Raw genomic sequence first — 11,610 nt, forward strand, 5'->3', positions numbered from 1 at the left:
TTATTTTTCTTACAATAGTGAAGAGGTAACATTTAGATTTCTGGAAGAGGTAGCATTTAGATATTTTCCAGGTGAGAAACTGGAAAGTGATTTCCAGCAAGAAAAACACATGGAGAGGGTAGTACTTCTGTGCAGTGGGATCACCAGGTACATGGGGATGGTGAAGTGAGGAGATACAGGACAGCAATCAGGACAGTTGACTGGGGTCACTATAAAGGGTCATGGATGCCATGGAAGGCAGTAGTGGCTCCATGAGTGGAGCAGATAGGAGAGGGAACAGCCAGATAGCACTAGGACAATGATAGGTTGGTGTTTTTGAAAGGTGGAGAATCACATGTTATTCTAGGAGGCAGAATCAAGAGGTCTATTGGCCAAGAGGAAGTGGATGTGGTGAGCCACAGGTTATCAAAGATGGTGGTATCCTTTACTGATGTGGAGAAACTGGGAAGAGGAGAAGCTAGGGTCAGATAAAGACTGTGGTCTGGGTTGTGTTGAGTTTCATGTGCCAGGGAGGAGATATCAGGAAGCAATTGGGTGGACAAATCGGGGTTTCCAAGAGAGAGTGAGGCTGGTGATGTTGCTTTGGGCCTCATCAATTTAGTTGGTGACTAAAACTTTTGAGGGGAAAGGAATGTGTATTGAGAGGAGGGAACTGAAGACAGTGCCTAGAAGAACCTCTGCCCATTTGGAAGGGAGAGAAAGATTCAGGGAAAGGCAAAATAAGAGGAGTCAATTAAAGAGAAAGAAGAGAAGGAAGAGGTAGAGGGCACCAGGAGAGAGCAGTATTCTAGGACGAGGAAAGAGGGGAGGGGAGGACAGTGAAGCTCTGACTACCTGTTCAAATGCTGAGAGCCCCAGGGAGGTAGCAACAAAAAGTGACCATTACATTTATCTCTGAAGTGTTCAGCACAGGATGGTTTCCATGGAAGAGTGGAAGCCAGATGGCAAGAAGGTAAGTGCAGGGTACAGAGAAAGGGAGAGGGGACAGCTCAAAAGGACCTTGTTTGGAGAAGTTTGGGGCTGTGACAGGGTCCTGGGAGTTTGAATGTTGTCAACACATTCCCGGTAGTTTCTAGATGTGGACCCTTCTCCTCTAGCCAGGTTTCCCATGGGTCACCTGCCTGCCGTCTTTCCCTTTCTCTGAGTGTGTTGTGGATGCTCGCAGCTCTGTGGGTAAGGGCAGCTGGAGTAAGAGGCTGCTGGGTAAGCGCTCTGGCTTCTCACCTGGCCTGGAGACAGCCCTGGGGCAGCTTCAGGTTTTTCTCCAGGGGGAGCTGAATCTTTTTCTCTCCGATGAGGACAGGGAGTTGGAGACAGGCTGTAGCCCATCAGGATCTGTCAGCAGCCTCTGCAAGTCTGCCCACCATCTGGGCCGGATCAGACAAGCAGGCTTTTCCTACATTAATCTCCTATGGGTTTGGTCTGGCTTCCATTTCAAACGGCTCCACTTCTTTTCTGTCTTTCCACTGGCCCCCTTTTTACACCCCCTCCCCAAAATAGGACTAAAAATTACACTTTCTCTCCTGCTTGGTTTCCCAACCCAGCTGTGGCCAGAGAAAACTTTGAAATTGGAGCAAGGCTCAGAATGGGAGGGAGGGGTGACTCTGTGGCTGGTGGCGAGAGACTGGAGGAGGAAATGGCCTAGAGAGTGTCTACGAGAGAAAATGGGGATCTCCTAAGTGATCAGCTCCTCCCCTTGTGATCTCTGATGCTTTACTGCTCATTCTCCAGCAAGCACCCAACCATCACCCTAGTCTTTCCTTTATTTGTCTCATGTACCTGGAAGCCAATTCTTGCCACTTCCTCTTCTCCCTTGGATGTCTCCACAGATTAAGACCAAGTCTCTTGGTCTTTCAGAAGGGAATTTAGACAAAAACTACCAGGCCAAGCTTGAAACCCGGGATTTGCAGAGCCGTGGGCCAAGCACTCCGGAAGTGGTTCTGTCCTCTCTTTTGCCCAGTCATTATGCTGTGCAGGGGACTGATGCCACATGCAAAAGAGTGTTGGGATAACCAACACTGGCCGAATCTGGTGTTTTTCAGAGTTGAGGAATCTTGGAACGTCACAGCTAAGACAGACATCTAGTCCAACTCAATTATTTTATGTAAAGGAATCTTAGGTCCCAGAGAGGGAGTTGAGGCAGGGCCAGGATGAGAACCTGGCAGGCGGGATCATGGAGCTATCTGGTGGCAGAAGACACTTCACTGGTCATGATTCAAGGACTTGTTTTTAAGAGGACTAGAGGAGGAGGATGAAAGGTGAATAAACATCAAGGAGGCGAGCCTCGCCTTCTCAGATTGATTCCCTAGTCAATCTACCGCTTTCTGTTTGCAAGGAGAAGAGGATCATTCAGTTACAGAAGACTGAATGTGTATGTACGGGACAAATTTGCCTATATGCAATAGAAAAACCAGTTCCAACTACATCACACCGAAAGAGCATTACAGCTGAGCCCAAATGCAGTGGCTCAGGCACACGACCCAGGGTTTAGTTCTTTGTTTTTTAGCTTGGCCTTACTTCAGTTTGTATGATGGCTGCCTTCTATGTGCAGCAACTGCAGGTTGAAAGGGGGGATATGTTCCTTTTTGTTTATGTTAATGGAAAAAGGGAAGACTTTCTTCCACACCACATAATCTGTTTTTGTCTGAGTCTAATTGGGAAACTTTAAGTCACATGACCATCCTTGAACTCATAATAGTTACCAAGAGAATCTTGTACTTACTGGATTAGACTAGGAGATGATAGTCCGTAGTCACTGGACCCAAATGAGCAATTTTTTTACAATCTGTGAATTAAATGTGGTTTTTGTATTTTTAAAAATTTATTTATTTTTATTGGAAAGTCAGATATATATAGAGGAGGAGAGACAGGAGAAGATCTTTCGTCCAATGATTCATTCCCCAAGAGGCTGCAACAGCTGGAGCTGTGCTGATCTGAAGTCAGGAGCCTCCTCCATGGGCGCAGGGTCCCAAGGCCTTGGGCCATCCTCAACTGCTTTTCCAGGCCACAAGCAGAAAGCTGGATGGGAAGTGGGGCTGCCGGTATTAGGACCAGCACCCATATAGGATCCCAGTGCATGCAAGGTGTGGATTTTAGCCACTAGGCTACTGCACCAGGCCCTGTACTTTTTTTTTTTTTAATTTTATTTACTTTCATTGGAAAGGCAGACTTACAGTGAGAAGAAGAGACAGAGAAAAATTCTTCCTTCTGCTGGCCCATACTCTAAGCGGCCACAACTGCCAGAATTGAGCTGATCTAAAGCTAGGAGCTTCTTCCAGGTCTCAAACATGGGTGCAGGGTCCCAATACTTTAGACCATCCTCTACTGTTTTCCCAAGCCTCCAATAGGGAGGTGGATGGGAAGTGGAGCAGCCAGGACATGAATGGTGGGATCCCAGCACTTGCAAGAAAGGCTAGGATTTCAGCCAGTCAAGCCATTGTGCCAGGCCCAATTTCTGAACACTTCAGTTAGTTTGGTTAGACACTCCTATCAGACCTTATGTGTCTGCCTTGGCTCTAGCTCCATTTACACTCTAATATTAACAGAGCAGTTATCTTGATACCAGTTCTATTAGCATTCTGAGAAAACTTTATTGTTTGAATGCCTTAATTTATGCTGTGACCACTAAAATAGAGGTATAGTAGGACAATAATGGAGATAAAATGAAATCCTGACAATACTAAATCAAACAGGCAGAAAAAAAATTCTATACAAATTGTTCCATATATTTGAATGGGAAAGAATACCTGTTAACTTATTTTTACTAGGCAAGTGTTACCTTAGCCACAAAAGAGGACAAAAATGTAGAAAAAATACGGTCCTATAGTTGAAATTAATGCAATTTCATTCATTGAATAAAACATGAAAAAATAGTACCAAATGAGATTTCTGCCAGAAATGCAAGGATGGTTTAGTAATACAATAACATTATAATACACCATGTTAGCAGAATCAAAGAAACAAGCATGCAATCATCAGTGTACATAAATGCAGGATTTAACAACTCCAATATCATCCTGGTTTTTAAAATGCCTTACTAAAGTAGAAGCAAATGGCCACATTCTCCTCTGAATGAAATGAATTTAAGAAAAACTTAGAGGTAAAATTATACTTAATGGTTCATGATTAAATGCTCTCTTCCTAAGTTTGAGAACAAATCTAGAATGTTCTAACCATTTCTGGTAAGAATTATACTCAGGGCTCTTTATAGTGTAATAATACCCCCCCGCAAAAAAAGAAAGAAAAACATGAAGATCATAAAGAAATAAAACTTTTTAAAAAGATTTATTTATTGGACAGGCAGAGTTTAGAGAGAAAGAGAGACAGAAAGATCTTCCATCTGCTGGTTTACTCCCTAAAAGACATATTGGCTGGAGCTGAGCTGATCCAAAGTCAGAAACCAGGAGCCTCCTCCAGGTCTCTCATGTGAATACAGGGTCCCAAAGCTTTGGGCCAGCATCTACTGCCTTCCCAGGCCATAAGCAGGGAGCTGGATGGGAAGTGGAGTAGCCGGACACAACCAGCCCCCATATGGGATGCTGGTTTTGGCAGGTGGAGGATTAACCTGTTGAGAAATTGCACTGACCCCATAGTATTTTATTTTTTTTCCACCCAGAAACACCATTGTCATCTGTTTGGACTGTTGCATAATATATAAAGTAAGCCTCTAGGCCTAGTAAGTGTGTAAGTGTGTTTAGCAGGAGGCATGACACAAGATGAGTATATGTGTGTTAGTTATAGTGATCAGAACCAAGATAGAAGCTAACTTGTTTTAGTAATCATCTCCCTGTGGTAACACCAATATGAGCCATATACACAAAAAAATCACTTTTATATGAGTCATAGAAACCAGGTGAGAAACCACCATGGCTTGTGTTATTATAATTATAAGGAAATTATATTGAAGAAAGTGAAGAGGAGAGAGTTGTGTACATCACCTCTTTTTCTCCCACCTTCACAGAGCATGGCTTAAAGAGACATCCCTGCTTGGGGGAGGGAGGGCAACCTGAGTCACCATGCCAGCCCCACTGTGGAAAACTTCAATGAGACTCAGCCACTTGCATAGGTTCATATTTACAGAGTGAATATTTGGAGCTCCCACAGCTAGGTGGTCTCTGCCATCCCTCTCCCAACTTGCAGAAAGTAAACCAACGGCTTCAAGGGGAGGTAGCTTAAGACCCACCTCAAAGCTCAGAGTTAGGCTTACTGTGTAAAATCCAAACCTAAAAAAGCCCAAAGGGCCCAGGCTGGTGAGTATGACTGGGTCTCTAAACTTGCCTGATATCAGGTGGAGTTTGGTCTCATTTTGGTGTGTGTCACTGCCAGCCTTGGGTGGTCTTGTTGGACACTTCTGGGACTTCCAGGTGTGACCACTATAGGTTGTGAAGAGGGCTGTCTTCATCACTCTCTTCCAGTTTTGGCCACAGCCCTGGTATTTGAGAGTCAGAGATTATTGATAAGTCCAATGCTAATGCCTAATGGTTTCTGTCCCAAGTCAAGTGCTTGTGAATAGAGCTCAGCACTGCATCTGGTGAGACAGTCTTCTTTTGGTTTGTATCGCTGCCAGCCTCGCCCACCTCCAATTATGTAAGACCCAGGCATGACCATCTAGAGAGGCTGCCAAGTGGCTAGATGTTGTCACTAATGCCCCTTCTATAACCTTGGGTAGACAGACTGCTTCAGAATTCAGTGCCGGGCTGATAAAACCAAGCATGGAGTAAATCTCAATTCCTGCCCCCAGACTAGAGCTTGTAGACTAATCCCTGGGCTTGCTTTAATGACCAGAAGAGCTTCAAGTCTCAATTGAGCATCTGATACGCCAAGCAAAATCATCAGTGTTTGATAGGTATGGTATCAGGCAGTGGATCCACTTCAGTTGCAAATGGATCATAGCAGAGTGAACTTTGATCCTACTTCCAAGATAAGGGGAATGAGGATACTGGATGTGATCTAGTATTGTGGCATTTATAGACACAGGACAAAGATTCTGAGCTTACCTCAGACCTAGGAAGAGGCATGTAGGGAAAAAATGCTCTTGTCAGTCACTTCTCTAGTTTGTACAAGCACATCATGGAACAGAATTCGGATGATGTTGACTTTGGAGAGCACTACAAGACTGAGTCAACAGCAAACCTGCAACAAACCATAAATCAAGGAGCTATCTAGGGTTGAAATGCAAAAATTATGTATGGACTGAAAGAAAATGAACAGACTGCTTAGAAATTGTATTAGAACAGCCAGAAACAAAACCAGATTACTATCAGCCTTCAACAGGTGAATGCTGCTGTATGCCAACAGGCTTCAGGAGCTTCCAGAAATCTGTGATCTCACCTACAGAGCAGAGCAAGATGCCAGAAACCAGCCGTCTTGGAACTGAGTTTTCCAAATATACAGCCGTAGGATTAAATTAAAGCTGTTTGAGGATAGCTTAGTAAAATTTAAGAGAATATGAAATATTAAAGAGATGTAAATCAAGCACTCTTCAACTGAAAACTACACTAAGTGAAATAAAAATGTGATAATAACGATCAATACCAAAATAGATTAAACTGAAGGATCAGTAAGGTTAAAATAGATATCAAAAGAGCAGTGGTAAGGCCTTACCTATCTATAACTACCGTAAATGTCAATGGATTAAATTCTCCAATTAGAAGACACAGACAATTAAAAAATAAGAAACTCATTTCACCTCTAAAGACTCACACAGAATGAAAGTAAAAGTATAGGACAAAATATTTCAAGCTATAAAGTCCTGAGTTTTTTAGGTATAATTTATTAAAATTATTTAGGGGCCTGGTGCAGTGGCCTAGTGGCTAAAGTCCTTGCCTTGAACATGCCGGAATCCCATATGGGTACCGGTTCATATCCTTGCAACTCCATTTCCCATCCATCCCCCTGCTTGTGGCCTGGGAAAGCAGTCGAGGACAGCCCAAAACCTTGCACCCATGTGGGACCCTGCACCCATGTAGGAGACCCGGAAGAGCTCCTGGCTTCAGATTGGTGAAGCTCCGGCTATTGCAGTCACTTGGGGAGTGAATCATTGGACAGAAGATCTTCCTCTCTGTGTCTTCTCCTCTCTCTGTATGTCTGACTTTGCAATAAAACATTATTAAAATTATCTAATCCTTCTTGAGTAACATTTGGTATTTTGTATGTTTCAAGAATTTTCTTCTTCATCTAAGTGGTTAAAATTATGATGCCTTGTTTTATAGCATGTTATTTGCCTTTCATTTCAAGGTTAGCAAAAAATAAGATTGATTTTTTTAAAATCAATTTTCTTGTTTCTCAATTTTCCATATAACTGATTCTAATGCTGATTTAAGTTGATTTTCTCCTGCTTGTTTTAGTATGCGAGGTGAGACATAATGAGATTCCCTTCCTCCTTCAGTTCTACATTTCTCTCTCTCTCTGTTTTGGTTCTTGAAATAAGATTTTAGATTTGTATTATAGTAGAAAGGCTTAATATGTATAAGAATAAAAAAGTTTAGCATGTCAGAAGCAAAAGTGTAGTGGAGAGAGTGGTTATAAACAATGGAATGGAAAAAAATTTCTCCCTCATATGTAGTAAACTTTAAAAGTAATTTTAGATTATTACAGCTACGGCAGTATGACATTCTTGATCGTCTGTTTAATGAAGATATAAAACAAAGTTTTACAAAACTATAGTTGCAGCAATACTGACACAGGCAGTTCTTCCTTTTTACTTTCGTTTTTAAAATTTTAGCTCCCACATATAAAGCAAAACAGGTCATGCGTGTTTTTGTACTTTTAAAAGTACGTATTTTTATTTGAAGAACAGATTTACAGAGAGAGAAGGGGAGATAAAAAGAGATCTTCCACCTGATGGTTCACTCCCCAAATGGCCACAATGGCCAGAGCTGAGCAGATTTAAAGCCAGGAGCTTCCTCTGGGTCTCCCACAGTGGGTACACAGTCCTAAGGCTCTGGGCCATCCTTCACTGCCTTCCCAGGCCACAAGCAGGGAGCTGGATGGGAAATGGAGCAGCCACAAAATGAACTGGCACCCATGTGGGATCCTGGCACGTGCAAGGTAAGGACTCCAGGCAGTAGGCTATTGCTCTAAACCCTCAACTTTATTTTTTGTATGTTTACTTTTTCCACATATTTAACACTCCATTTGGTAGCAATATCAGAAAATGGCTAGTAGGAAATAATAGTAATGACAAAGATCAGAAGAAAAAATAAGTAAGCAAAAATCAAGAAGCCTACCCTTTCTCGGGAGTATAAACAAAGACGGTACACAGTAATCAGTCCTCAGAATGTCACTCTTGTACCTGTAGATTACATGTATTCTGTGTATTACCTCTCACAGATTAAGGAAGACATGCAATACTTGACTTTTGTGGACTGACTTATTTCACTAAACATAATATTTTCCAGTTGCATCTGTTTAGTTGCAAAAGCCAAGATTTTGTTCTTTTTCTATGGCTAAGTAGTATTCCATAGTGTATATTCAGTTATCCATTGATGGATTGATTTCATTTGTTTCCTATTGTGAATTGAACTTCAATAAACATGTGGGATCTGACTAATTCTGTCATATGCTGATTTCATTTTGTATAGATAAATATCCAGGAGTGGGATGGCTGGATCATATGACAGATCTGTTTTCAAATTTCTATGGAGTCTTCAAACTGTCTTCCATAATAGTTGTACTAGTTACAGTGCCACAACAGTTGGTGAGAGTACCTTCCCCCAACCACCCACATCCTTGCTGGAACTTAATATTTTGTGATTTTTGGATGATAGCCATTCTAATTGGGATTAGGTGAAACCTCATTGTGGTTTTAATTTGCATTTCCCCAATGGCTAGTGGATCTAAGCATTTTTTTCATATGTATGTTGTTTGGATTTTATCCTTTGAGGAGTGTATGCTCATGTCCTTTGCCCATCTCTTTTTTTTTTTACATTTTTTTTTTTTATTCATTGATTACATTGTATTATGTGATACCGTTTCGTTGGAACTGGGAATCACCCCACCCCTCCCCCCACGTGGAATGTTCCACCTTGTTGCATATCCACTGATCAAGTACAGTTGAGATTCCCTCTTTGCAAGCATAAACTAAACATAGAGTCCAACATCTTATAGTCCAATCTAGTTCCTCAGCTTCCTGGGGAGACCCTGTCCCTTTGCCCATCTCTTAACTGAACTGCTTTGTTGTCATTGAGCTTCTTGAGTTCTTGCAATAGATCCTGGATAGTAATCCTCTAGTGGTTATGTAGCTTGCAGGGTTTTTTTCTCACATTTTGTAGACTGCCTGTTCACATTGTTGACAGTTTCCTTTGCAGTGGGGAAGCTTCTTACCTTGATGTAATCCCATTTGTTTTTGTTTTGATTGCCTAAGCCTTTGTGGTCCTTTCCAGAAGCCTTTGTCTATCCATGAGTCTCGCAGACTGTGCCCAATATTTTCTTCCAGTTAAGTGACAATATCATGTTTTAGATCTACATCCTTAGTCCACGTAGAGTTGATTTTGGTAAAAGGTGTAAGGCAGCGGGTCTTTTAAAAAATATTTTTTTATTTTTATTGGAAACGCAGATTTACGGTGAGAAGGAGAGACAGAAAGATCTGTCCATTGGTTCATTCCTCAAGTGGCTGCAGTGGCCAGAGCTGAGCTGATCCGAAGCCAGGAGCCTGGAGTTTCTTCTGAGTCTCAAATGTGCATGGAGGGTCCCAAGGCTTTGGACCATCTCTACTGTTTTCGCAGGGCACAAGCAGGGAGCTGGGTGGGAAGTGGAGCAGCCAAGCCATGAACCAGCACACATATGGATTCCTGGGACATGCACTGTGAAAGTTTAGCCACTAGGTTATTATGCCAGGCCAAATAGGGAGTCTTTTTTTCTTTAATACTTCTATACATAGGTCCAGTTTTTCCAACACCATTTGTTGAAGAGACTCTCCTTGTACCAGGCTGTTCTGATTACCACTGCCCTGTAGTACATATTGAAATCTGTCATTGTGATGCCTCCAGCTTTGTTTTTGTTGTTTAAGATTGCCTTAGTTGGGCCCAGCACAGTAGCCTAGTGGCTAAAGTCCTAGGCTTGCACATGCCAGGATCCCATATGCATGCTGGTTCTAATCCTGGCAGCTCCACTTCCCATCCAGCTCCCTGTTTGTGGCCTGGGAAAGCAGTCGAGGACGGCCCAATGCTTTGGGACTCTGCACCCGTGTGGGAGACCCAGAAGAGGCTCCAGGCTCCTGACTTTGGATTTGGCTCAGCTCCAGCCATTATGGTCGCTTGGGGAGTGAATCATCAGACAGAAGATCTTCCTCTCTGTCTCTCCTCCTATCTGTATATCTGCCTTTCCAATAAAAATACATAAATCTTTTAAAAAAAAAGTGGATCCATAGAGCTAGGCATTCCATCACTGCCCTCCATACCCTCGTCCCCAAGCCTGGGCAGGGCCCCAGAATCAGCACCAGAGTCGAGGGGCAAAGAGAACCTTGAAGCTCCGGCCCAGACCCACCCAGTTCCTCAGAGCTCCCTGGCTTGTAGCTCCTGGGGAAGCTACAAGACTAACTGTTTCTGCCACATACTTTCCCCAGGAGGGACCTGGTGCGAGAAGCCAGAGATGCCATCGTGGGCACCCTCCAGGCCTGCCATGGCTGTGTGCCTAGCCTTGCTCTGGTGCTCCGGGGCTGCCAGCCATCCTTGCCAGGAACCAAGCGCGTGTGCCCTGAGAAACAGAGGATGAATCCTCCTGGATCAATGAACTTTAGCACACTCTGGCAGGGTGGAGACAGAGAGGGCGACAGGAGACCAAGGAGCTCACTTTCAGCATGCCTCCCACCTCCAGTGCTCCTGCTGCACCCAGGGGAACCTGTCACCACCTAGGGGCCCCTGGCCAACCCCTTTGCCCTCAGTCCATTCACCATCCAGTTGGCCTGGGGTCCCCCCAATAGCCTTTGATCTGCTAAAAAGTATCTGGCTCATAGGCACACTACCTCCTCCCCAGCCCTGGGGAGTTGGCCCACCACAGCCCCGGCCCCAGCTGCCATCACACTTGTTGCCTCAAACCTCTGCCCTGGATTGAAGCCCCAGCTCTGCTTCCCCGCTGCCCAGCCGCTTGTGGGTGGTGGCCCAAAGCAGTTCAGAAGCTTGTCCTTTCTCTCCATGAGACTGTACTGAGAAGCTGAGCCTAGGGATGGGGCAGATGTCCCACATCCCCAGGCATCTCAATAAAGTACCTTTTTCATGGAAAAAAAAAAAAGATGCATCTTTTGATACAGACTGGCTAAACAGATTAAAAAGCAAAGGCCCACCTATTTGCTACCTATAAGAAACCCATCTCACCATCAAAGACACATAGGTTGAATGGAAAAGGATGAAAAAAGATACTCCATGCCAATTAAGAGGAAAAAAGAGAAAGTATAACCATTCTAGTATCAAAGTGGATTTTAACACACACACACCAGGCACCTGGTTCTCTTTGCCCTCAAGAATTTCCCTTTCTGCTGCAGTTATTCTAGTCTCATTCCAAATATCACAATAACCACTGCTCTAATTTCCACTTAACCATGATTTATAGCTATATTTTTTATTTTTCTAGAAAGTTCATGTAAGCAGAATCTTACCATATGTGGCATTTTTT

At 43.4% G+C, this 11,610-nt stretch overlaps 1 pseudogene; it reads left to right on the forward strand.

The window, feature by feature from the left end:
• Positions 1–913: 913 nt before the first annotated feature.
• On the forward strand, positions 914–11,136 carry LOC118757689 (proline-rich protein 19-like; annotated as a pseudogene).
• Positions 11,137–11,610: the final 474 nt, after the last annotated feature.

This window comes from Ochotona princeps, chromosome 4 (assembly GCF_030435755.1).
Source record: "Ochotona princeps isolate mOchPri1 chromosome 4, mOchPri1.hap1, whole genome shotgun sequence".
Classification (NCBI taxonomy): Eukaryota; Metazoa; Chordata; class Mammalia; order Lagomorpha; family Ochotonidae; genus Ochotona; species Ochotona princeps.